An 11429-nucleotide genomic window follows, 5' to 3' on the forward strand; every position below is an offset into this window, starting at 1 on the left:
ATGCCTAACAGTGGGGACACAGAACCTGAAGAGGCAACTTCAAGTAGCCAGGCAGGACTCCCAGTGGAAGAATAATGACACCATCCCTTTCACAATCTTTGGACCCAGAGACTGAAGGAATGGCCAGTCAATAGCTAGTCCAATTGGAAATCCATCCCATGGGCAAGCATCAATCTTTGACAAGATTAATGATACGCTGTTATGCTTGCAGATGGGAGCCTAGTATAACTTTCCTCTGAGAGACTCTATCCAGCAGCTGTCTGAAACAGATGCAGATACACAGCCAAACAGTGGACGTTTGTTTTATGCAAAAGTTGGGGGTAGAACTGAGGGACCCAAAGAAGACAGATATTCTACAAGAATACCAACGCAATCAATTAACCTGGACCATTGTGGGTTCCCAGGAACTGAACCACCAAGCAAAGAATGAGCCAAGGCTGGACCTAGGTCCCTGCAAATATGTAGCAGATGCATAGCTTGGTCTTCATGCAGGTCCCCCATGGGGTTGTCCCTGCCTACAGGATCCAACCATAACTGTCCTCTGAGAGGCACTACCCAGCAGCCAACGGAGATTCAGAGACCCACAGATAAACATTAGATGGAGTTCGGGGACTCTTATGGACAACTGGGTGAAGAATTGAGGGTTATGGAAACTGACAGGAAGACTAACAAAGTCAAATAACCTGAACCCTTTGGGGCTCCTCGAGACTGAGCTACCAACCAAAGAGCAAACATGGGCTGGACCTAGGCCCCCTAAACATATGTAACAGATGTGCAGCTTGGTCCAACAACTGGTGTTCCTGAATCTGTTGACAGCCTGCCTGTTTGTCCCATTCCTCTAAATGGGCCTGCCTTGTCTGGCCTTAGTGGGAGAGGATATGCCTAATGGGCTTAGGAAAGCAGTGACTGGAAGTGCAGGGGTGGCACAAAATGAGTATGTGAGTGAGGAGGGGTAAAGGGAGGACAAATCTGTATTAGGAGTTACTAGGAGGAGTAGGTTTCTAATATTGGGAAGCAACGTTAATATGTACATCAAAAAATAATAATATTACAGAAAAATATTTTGGCAAGATTTTTTTTTACTATTATGGCTATTTCAAAGCTCTGTGAGTTTATTTTCATCCCTACTTTATAATGCCTCTGTTCTACCACTTGTATTTTCAAAAGAAAATGTCTTTTTCAAATAGAGCTTTCCAGAGAGCTTGAACCATTACACACCCATCATCCTCTGTCCAATCCCTGGTTATCAAGATTTTATTCCACCTCTTGTTTCATGTATGTTTTGGGGTTGGTTTTGTGTGGTTGACCAGGCTGTCATATATTAATGATTCAAAATGCAATGTAAATGACATTATGGTTTATCATAATTAACTCCAAATCCTGTTGCTTTCATATTTTCCCAACTCTTCAGTAGTGTTTCCCACGATTCAGATGTTTTAATATGAATGTTCCCATTCAGTCATTTGCTATTTCTATCTTCTTGATGGAGAAAACACATACTACAATGTTGAGCATATCCATAGTGTGTAGCTAACACTTTTACAGCATAGAATTTGAATCTACTGCAGGGCACATTTAACTCTTTCCTAACTATATGAGTCCTTCAATTTTTCTTGTTATCTTCACTATTGTAAAAGTAAGCATCAATTGCTTACTCTTCAATACTACAGCACAGATAACAAATCACCAATATTTCAACAATGAACATGTGAATTATGGTGAGGTATTTGATGGATAGAAGGTGATATGCCTTTCATTGTACACGACTTTACAAATTTCCCAAGCCTTTGGAAATCTGTGAGGAGTTAGATAATGATATAAATGTCATCAAGCAGAAGGGATTGTGTTCATAAAATACCTAACACTGACATCACCTGTCTGTCCAAGTGCTTGCATTCTCAGTATTGTTAAAAGAAAGTCTACAAACTGAAGTATCCACTGTCTTCTAATTTAGGTATATTAGCCCATATAGATTAGCAATCGATGCCACAAAACTGTCATCAAATCCTGAAATTAAATGTGTGTGTATGAGCCAGTATGTAGATTCACTGCCTTAATCACGGCATTCAGGAGGCTAAGGCAGACAAATCCACTGTAAGATCAGGTTTCATCTTTATGGTGACTTCTGTGCCAGACAGGGCAACAAAGTGATATAGTTATCTAACAAAAGAAAACCAAGACCAAACAATAACATTGAGCTAATTTGCCCATTCATTTATGAGAACGGTGCTTTTGTTGGAGCAAGAAAACAAAAGATAATTAGAGTCTATAATTCTCATATAATTGAATGATATTATTTAATAGATAATTTCTAATTTAGTTCTCAGTGATAGAACAATTCCTAACAGTAAAAATGTGTCATGATATCCTCCCACAACATGCATACATTCTGAGCTATTTCAGACGCTAAGGTGTAACACAACGAAGTCAGGAAATATGTAAATATAAAAATAAGATAAGAAATAACAACTTTCCCATATTGTATTATATCCATAGGTTTCAAATTCAATATGAATTCCTACCTATGCATGCCATAAATATTTAACAAATAAAGGTTTTCCCACAATTAAAAACAAACAAGACAGAAGTCACCATGTAAATTCAAATGTGGTAATACATGCTTTGAATCCCTCTACTTGGAAGTCAGAGCCAGGTGAATCTCTGTGACTTTGTGACCAGACCAGAGTTACAGTGAGACCCTGTCTTAAAAAAGAAAGAAATGGATGAATGAATAAATACCAAAAGAATGCAACATATAATGACACATTTCCGAATGCTGTGTTTACATTATCGAGGGCATTCGTTATGATAGAATATTAATACTCAAAGTTACTTTGTACATATTATTGTTAAAAACAATTACTGTGTATTGAATAATGTGTATTCTCAGAATCATTTATATCTGCACTATTTCCTCATAGGACTAGTTTCCTAACAGCTCTCTGGGAATGCCCAGTCCTAAAGGCAAAGGCACTTTCTTGATTATTTTGGTGATAGAATATAGGTAAAAGGCACACACTTATTTATTGGTTCAAAGTTTCTTGATACAGTGGGTTAGAAATTAAACCAGGCTTGGTTTCATGGGGTAATAGCAAGACTGAGGCTATGACAATTTTATTGAAAACAATCAAACTTTTTATACCCTTATCAAAAATGGAATATAGTGGCAAATGCCAGGATCAATACAGTTGTAGGTGCCAGGATGCAGTGATATTTACAAAGTTTAAAGGGTACAAAAGGTAATATCTACACAAACTGTTTTGTCAAGGTTTCACACTCCTGTGACTTCTAAAAGAACATACAGAGGAACCCAAAATGTACTGAAGGCTTCCCTTCCTGAGGAACTACAACAGTTTCTCAGGAACTTTAAGACACACAGTGTCCCAGGAGCCCAAAACTCTAACCTGAAAAAACAGTGATGCATATTCTGGAGACAGGGAGGCCAGGCCAACACCACAGTTCCATGCACAGGGTGGTTAGTATGCATGTATGAATTTAAAATGTAGATGTTTGTAATTGCATCAATAGCATGAGAACCATCATTGCAAACAAGCCATAATATCAATCCTCTAGCAGATGATTCTTCTTGGTACCCATACAATGAACAAAACAATAACAAAATACTCTGATTATTTCCAGTTCATATATTCTCAAGTTCTTCAGATTTCTAATGGGTAAATACAAGAGCATATGAGGTGTGTCTTTCTTCAAAGGAACAGAGCAATTAATTGCTCCAATGTTACAGTTTAATAAGCCTGTTTCTCATCCTTACACATCAGATGATCCCATTGCACTGCTGACTATGGACTATTCAAAGACTGCCCCCACAGTTATACTGATGTTTCTTATCGCTGCTAGATATCATCACTCTCCTCTCTTTGGTTTTGAACAACATTACTGGAGAGGTCTCATGGACCATCATGCCCTGGTCCAGGTAACCTGACTCCTGTAATTCATCTTTCATCATGTTCAAAATCAAAGCTATCAATAGCTGCTTGTTTATTATACATATGGATCCCAGAACTCAGGACAAGTAGAAAAGATAAACAGGACCCTAAACGAAACCTTAACTATATTGACCTAAGAGACTGGAGATGACTGAGTAACTCTCCTCTTTGCTCTCTACCAGGTATGAATCTCCCCTTACCAGATGGGACTTACAGGGTTGTGGGTCCCTTGTCCACTATGCCACAGGGCACAGCCACTCAGGGAGGCAGGACATGGGAGTTGACCATGCTTACCCCACACTATCACCAGGGGGGTTGGGACATAGGGAAGCACCACTTCAAGGGTGGGAAGATGTAGTCTGATGTGTTAGACAGCTAGCACTGGTTTAGGGTTCCCTGGCTCTGCAAAGAAGCTGGGGTCCTCCGGTTCTCAGGCTCTCTCTTCACAGGGCTGCCGCTGGAAGCTGCAGAACAGCTGAGAATGTAGTGACAGCCTCCAGGCTAGATCTAGATTGAGACTGGGAGGGGGGCGCCACTCTGGCTGTGGTGATACTCCTTGGCTTGATAGCAGCAAGCTTGGGCTTGGGCTTAGTGACAATCGTGACTAAGAGTCTAGAGATGCCCTCTATGGAGATTAGAGAGCAGCTTTGTAGGCAAAAGCTGTCTCCATGACTCCCCACGGCAGATCTCGATGAAAAGAGGCAGTCCATGGTTCCAAATCATGTATTGTTATGATGGAAAGTTGATATGTAAAACCATACCTCACCTCTCAGTGTGGGCCTGAAGTTTTGCAGGGAGGAATGTCTGGGAGGGAAAGTTTATTGGCTAAGCCCTGCAGGCCTTTAGGTACCTCAATAAAATGGAGATCTGCCTTGAGCCTATGTGACCATAGGTCACATCCTGTACATGAGGAGGGGCTTGGGGCATTGCCCTTACATGACTGATGGCCATAATTCAATGGGGGGGGGGAGGATGTGGCTATTTACAGGGGCCTGGTACCTGGGAGCAAGAAAATCTCCTACCATCTCTTGAGGGTCTCTAGGGCTTTTAGCCTTAGCTCAACCAAGGACTGTGGTACCTTTCGAGGTCCCACAGGACTCACCGTTTTTAAAATCATGTTCAGGATACTACCTCCTGCATTGTTACTAACATACAGGCAGAGGTCATTGCTGAGTTCGAATATTGTCAATTGCTATATGATCTCAAAGGTGTTCAATGGGCTCCTAAACATTTGGCTTAAACTTCTTGTTCTCTATGAAAAAGGTCCCCCTCCAGCCAGGGGTCATTAGAACCTCAATAAAAAGTTCTCTATGTTATCATCTTGACCACACCCACCAACCTGAAGGTCGACAGGGTTGCAGCATGAATCCACCCCATACCCACTTGCAGTTGAAGAAGACCCCAGGAGGAAACTCAGTCTCCCACCTGTCTCCCATTGATGGGACCTCCTACCCATGACTCAGGGATACCATGAGGACTGGATGATGATAAACTTGACCCCCTCTAGAATATAAGTCCAGTCCTCTCAGGTCATCAATATATTCAGGCTTAAATTAACTGAGTCATAAGACATAGCTCTGTTACTAGCTGTTTTCATGGAATTGGTTACTGACACCTAGATAACATCCATGGTGTTACAAAGGAAACATTATAACATACTGGGAGAAACAATACACACTGATATAAAAGGACTTAAGGCTATTCAGCTTATGATAATTAAAAGTCACTAACAGTCCCTTCATAACAAAGGTTATGAGCTTCAGGAAGTCCCATGATTGGGCCTTCTAGTTACCAGAAAAAGGGGAATGAGAGGCAACACCTACTCTATCTTGGGAACGGACTCCATCTTTTTTTTTTTTTTTTTTTTTGGTTTTTCGAGACAGGGTTTCTCTGTATAGCCCTGGCTGTCCTGGAACTCACTTTGTAGACCAGGCTGGCCTCGAACTCAGAAATCCGCCTGCCTCTGCCTCCCGAGTGCTGGGGTTAAAGGCGTGCGCCACCAACGCCCGGCAGGACTCCATCTTAAAAAAAAAAAAAAAAAATCCTGAGAATTTGACCTGCAGCTGAACCCAAGTCACACCCAAGTACCAGAAAGGACCTGATGACTCACCCTTGCCCTATATCCCAGAGTTATTTCCTAGCTACTTCCAAGCAGCAGTCAATCAAAGATTAGTCTGACTGTTTCAGATGAACTTTCAGACCATTTGTGATCGTTCATGGTCTTGTTTCAGAGCACCCACCAGTTGTCTTACAGGAATCATTCTATTAGATGCCTGCCAGACTGGACATCCCTTCACTTGCTCCCATTTCCTATAAAACCCTGTCCCAAAGAGGGTACGGGGGTTTCTTCACCAAACTGTCCTGTGTGTCAGTTTCAGCAGTGGGTAACTCAAAATTTGAGATCATAATAAAGAGACCCTAATTTGATTAAATCAAAGTAGACTCCTGGTTAGTCTCTCAGGGCTTGTGAACAGATACAACACTTCTACTAAAAGTAGGATGCTGCTGAAATTCCAACCAGAGATAGTTTCTGCTTTTTGATTATATGACTCCTCTGATAAGGAGATTGCCCAGGCCCAATGATACCCATTCATCTCACTCTGTTTTCCTTCCAAACAGCTCCAGTTTTCAGGCAGCCCCTGGACTGATCCACATTACTTTCCCCTCCCTTCTGCCCCATATAGTTGTTACAATCTTAGACAGGAACTGTGTTTAGAAATGGTTATAGAATGTTGGGTGAAGGTGATATGCCTTTTCATTGTATATCACTTAACAATTTTTCCAAGTCATTTGAAATGTGTGATGAGTAGATAAAGATATGAAGATCATCAAGCAGAGGGGTTTCAGTTCTTTATGAACTGATTACCTAAAATTTGCATTACCAGGCTGTCCTAGTGCTTGCATCCTCAGTATTGTTAAGATGCAGTCTAGAAACTGAAGTTTCCACTGTTTTCTTTTTTAGGTACATCGGCCCTGATAGAGTAGAAATTAATGCATTTAATCACGTGATCATTGGGCCAAAAGAATCAAAATTTATTCTTGATTGTAGTAAGTAAGTAGTGAGTTTGTTTACCTTCTTGCACTGCCATCCATGGAACATTTATGTAAATGTATGTGTTTGTTCACTGTAAAATACTGCCCCACTTCCTATCCAAAATATTGTTAATAATGTGCTTAGCGTTCATAGACATGCAGCAACACATCCCAGTGTGCATGATGATTCTGACAGCTTTGTAGTTCCATTTTCTTTGTCCCCGTCCAAAAATCTCACTGTCTTTGTTTAATGCAAAGAAGACAGGAGGCTGGTTCGTGGTTTGAGCAGCATTGCTCCCTACTGGCTCATGCATTTAAAATCTAAGTCTCCAGGAGTTCAAAATGTTTTGTGCAAATTAGTTGCTGGAGAATCAGTGGGGAAAATGTGTCACTGGTGCAGAATCTGAAAAAAGGGCCTCAAGACAGCTTAGTTCGGGGTTTCTACCATGGTTGAGAATCTTATCTCTCAGCTTTCTGTTCCACCATGGTTGCTTGCTGTCAAGGCTCTCTCCCATGATGGTATCTTCACCACTTGGAATCATTGGCCAATGCAGTCTACTTCTTTTTAAGTTACTGCAGTCATGGAGCATTATGAAAAGAACAGACAAGTAACAATTGCACTAAAACATTTTATGACTGAATTTAAGGCTTCTTCTTTATTAGATATGTTCTTTATTAACATTTCAAATGTTATCCTCTTTCCTGGTTTCCCCTTTGAAAACCATCATCCCTTCCCGCCTCCCCCTGCTCACCAATCCACCCACTCCCACTTCCTGGCCTTGGCATTCCCCTACCCTGTGTCTTCTTTTTTGAGGAGAGAATGTATGTTACATTCTGAAAACAGGTGAGTAACATGTAGTATGGTTATTGTGGTAGTTTGAATAGATTTGACCCATGAGGAGTGGCACTATTAGGATATGGGGCTTTTTGTGGGGAGAGTGTTTCATTAGGAGGGGGGGTGGAGGGATTGAGGTCTCTTAGTGCTCAAGTTCTACCCAGGGTGGAAGACAGTGTCCTCCTGGCTGACTCCAGATCAAAATGTAGCATCAAGCATCAAGTCTGCCTCTACAATGCCATGCTTCCCACCATGACAATAATGCTCTGAACCTCTGTAACTATAAGCCAGCCACCATGAAATGTTTGCCTGTATAAAACTTACCCAAGTCATATTGTCCCAGCAATGAGACACTAAGTGTCATGAGCACTATAAGGGAACACACTATTGTAATTTACCTACAAAGTCTTGATGACCAACATACTTGAAAATAATTGCTTGCATTCAGAGTAAAGTGTTGTGCTCAGGCACCATCCCTAAATCTTCTTGCTGATGATATCAGTCATAAGGAAAGAATAATGGGGTAAATGATATAGTAAAAGCTACCATATTCCCCTATGATAAGTAGAATATCTATATCATCCTGCACTCCAAAGATCAAGGAATTGTTATGTCTAGAGCAATCTGAAGCTTTCCTGAGGCCCTAATGTATGAAGGGGAAAAGTGAATGCCATGAATATTCTTGGCAGTTTCAAGAATGGTCTGAGCTAAGAGACTTTGGGAATGTGGCTTCTAACTTGGAGAACCAAATGCTCTGTACCATAATTGACTGGGAATACCTATACCAAAATTGCTGTGTGTTTTTCTCTGATGGTATTGAGATATCCTGTGAACCCGTTTAATTCATTTCATTTTCTCGACATATCCCATTTTCACTTCCAGAAAATGTTTATAAGATGTTATACTTTTAATAAACTTGCTTGGCAAGATACAGTTTGTATAAGATCTCTGTATCCTAACTTTTCTATCATTTTTACTCTGAGACTCAGGAGAGCTTCCAACTCAGGAGACTGTCACAGAGGATTGTCCTGATGGTCCAGGACAAAGGAATGCCATAGATGAAATACTACAAAGAATGGTAGAATAATAATAACTAGAACATGAGAAAAAATGCATGGAAAAAATTGTACCAGATGTGCCACTCTTGAACAATGCTTCATGAAATCAGGACCATCAATATTTCATTATGGCTAAGAGAGGGATTGTAAAAATATTTTTTTTCTTTCTGGTGTAATTGTTGTCTTGGAAGCTTTTGCCTCTGCTAACTTAGGCCTAGACCTGGAAGCTTTTAGACTTCCTTCAATCTCATCTAGGCACAGAATATTTTCACCCTTCCTGGAAATATTTGAGACTTACTGCTAAATGAGCCCATCCCTTCCCAGTTGTTTATGATTTCTGGTTGGCTGATTCAACTCAGCTGTTCTGCCTCAAACTCCTCAACAAGCTGACTGACTTGATCAGGCTTCTCCTGATTACACTGCTTGGCCTGATACTACTTTGGTCAGTCAGTCTGTCCTAATAGGACTGCTACTAAGTCCTTTCTGATGTCAAAACTGCAATGAGAACTCTGCCAGTCTTCAAGTGTCACTAGTTAATTGTTTCTGAGATAGAAAAAAAAGCATTTACAACTTACAACACATTCCAAGAGATTGTAAAACAATCAATGGTCATAAAAAGGAAATAAACAATTTATTATATGTAAGTATAGAAGGTGACATATTGACTGGGTTTATTCTGTCATAAAATAATACATGAAATAAACTGTTAGAGCATTTGAATTATCTGTTGTTTGCAAACAGGGTTCCCTTTACTGTTTTTGCAATTCCAGTACTCCTGGAATTTACATTGATCCATGCTTTCTAACTCCCCATTTTCCCAGTTTCCTATTCAAGAGAGTGGCCTTTCCCTTTGGGACGAGGCATCCACAGATAAGCTTTGTAGATGACAATTATTTATGAAATCAGTAGAGATACAATTAAATCAGAAAATATATTTTATCATGTGCCACAGATATGGTTGTATAATCATTAACAGTAAAAGGTTTACTCAATAAACCTTTAATGCCCTTTTAATTTTCCATCTGAAATATATGCACTATGTAATGTAAAGACAGAAAATTAGAAATGTTTCTTCATGTGCTGAGTTCTTATTTTACACTTTAGTTCTATGCAAGTGCACTATCCATCCTGTGAGAGAGCATGTCAGGCCATACTATTTCATAGTTAGCAAACTCACTTTAGGTAGAAACAAAATTAGAAAACATCTTTTGAATAATTGTGATCAGTCACCTGTACCAGAAAAAATGCCTCCTTAATTCAAAAGAAGCACTCTTCCAATGCCCCCCTTGGCCAAACTGTTCACCTCCCCTAGTTCCTCCTGCCAGCGTTTATTGACATTCAGTGCTGTGACTTGGACTTGTAGGAGGACTAGGGTTGCCTAGACCCTGTTGGCAGTGGTTTGTTCAGAGATCTCCTATTGGAGATGGACAACAGTCTCATTTATGAACCTATTTTCATGCGGGAAGCGGGTGTGGCCGCATGGGCCAAGATGGCGCCCTGGCCCATTGCCAGACCCTGTGAAACCCACATGTTTACTGCCTTGCCCAAACATGCGCAGTGAAACTGCATGCATAAGCTGCCTGTCAAGTTAGATTATTCCTCGTGACCCAGATCTGTCAGCCTATCTGTGACTGACCTGAGCTCGTGCCTGGAGTGTGTGTGTGATTCTGATTGGATGAGGTGGTGTGGAGGGACATGAGGTCAGTTGCTGCTACTGTATAAATATATCCCTTGCCCTAAGGAAAAGAAGCTGCAAGTAAAACGGAAGCTGCGTGAACCCGTCTTGGTGTCCGTGTCGTTCTTGTCTCTGTAGGTCGGCAACTGCGGCATTTTCATACCAATATTAAATTGTTTTACTACTAAAATTTTAGTATAGTATTTTCCTAAAATCATTGATGCTTCTTGGTGTTTGTTGCTCTCAGTGTTTTTTGAGCACTTTGTTGTTCCTTTAGGTTCTGTATCTTTCAGGGTTAATGTTTCCATTTTCTAAAACAATAGCAGGAGGGTTTTGGTAAGTTTTGATTAATATCTCCGGAAAATGTCAAACTCCATCTACATTGTATTCTACTTGATATGCCCTTCCATCTTTCTTTGTACCATCACTCCAAGATTTCCATCACTATTACTTTTCTATATTTTTAAATCACCTTTGGTATTATCCTTCTCTCAAAACTTTTGAAGTCTTTATAGTTTCTCACAATTTCATAAATTTAAGGAAGATTTTTCTTCTATTAAAATGACTATAAATTCTTGGTACAAATTACTTAGAATCTTTACAGAACACAAATATCCTTTTATGTTTCTTCCTGCTTGAATGAGAACGTGTTAGTTGTGAGTCCGTATTCATGTCTTATTTATGTAGTTTGCTTTCTATCTTCTGTTGATATGAGGATTTCATTTCAGAGACACTTTTAAAAATTTGACGTGCTCTATGTTTGAATATTTGTTCTATTTTTAAGACATAATCAAACTGGAGATTGCTGAAGTTTGAGAATATTGGGATTATGCTGTTGTGTGCATGTTTCTCTGGAGACCTGCTAGGCATTATTCATGTTC

This window comes from Mus caroli, unplaced genomic scaffold, assembly GCF_978045245.1.
Source record: "Mus caroli unplaced genomic scaffold, Mus_caroli_1 scaffold_18, whole genome shotgun sequence".
Classification (NCBI taxonomy): Eukaryota; Metazoa; Chordata; class Mammalia; order Rodentia; family Muridae; genus Mus; species Mus caroli.